Genomic DNA, 651 nt, shown 5'->3' with positions numbered 1-651 from the left:
TGAGATTTTGCATGGCAGTTGCTTTATAGAGGTACAATATGGAACTGTGAGGAAACGGCGGCGCAACCGATTTTTTTTTTGCAATTTCTCGGCGGTTTTCGGCGGATGCGCCGCCGTTTCTTCACTGTTCCATATTGTAACCCTATAAAGCAACTGCCATGCAAAATCTCAGACCTGTAACTCTTTTTTTAGTTGAGTTCCTTTGACTTTTAGTTTTGGTTTCAAAAAGTGGCACATTCGCCTCCCCCCTTTGTTTCAATCTTCAAATAAAGTTTGTTAAAAATATAAGGTACTTGAATCAAACAATTTGCCCACTTTATTAAGATTAAATGCTTCAGTACTATTGCCATTGGGAGTAAACAAAATTGTCCCCTCCCCCCCCTCCCTCCTATAAGATATTTATAAGCATTTACTTTAAAAGTCTAGGCTTATTGTGAGGAAGATATTTTATTCATCAAATGCGGGATTTCTTAGGGGTAATAGTTTTTCTTCTGCTGTTCTTTCCCCACCTCTTTATTTGTTGATTGATATATGTAAGCATTGTAAGCTTTTTGTATTTTTGTTAAAAATATATTTTTTCATCATTTGTATTTTTTATTTATTTTGATTTATGTTTGGTTGACTTGTGCTCTTTTTAGGATGTTAGTTTAA

This window comes from Acartia tonsa, chromosome 11 (assembly GCF_053477335.1).
Source record: "Acartia tonsa isolate MP-2025a chromosome 11, ASM5347733v1, whole genome shotgun sequence".
Lineage (NCBI taxonomy): Eukaryota > Metazoa > Arthropoda > Copepoda > Calanoida > Acartiidae > Acartia > Acartia tonsa.
The sequence above is the reverse complement of the archived record's forward strand: the minus strand, read 5'-3'. Positions refer to the sequence as shown.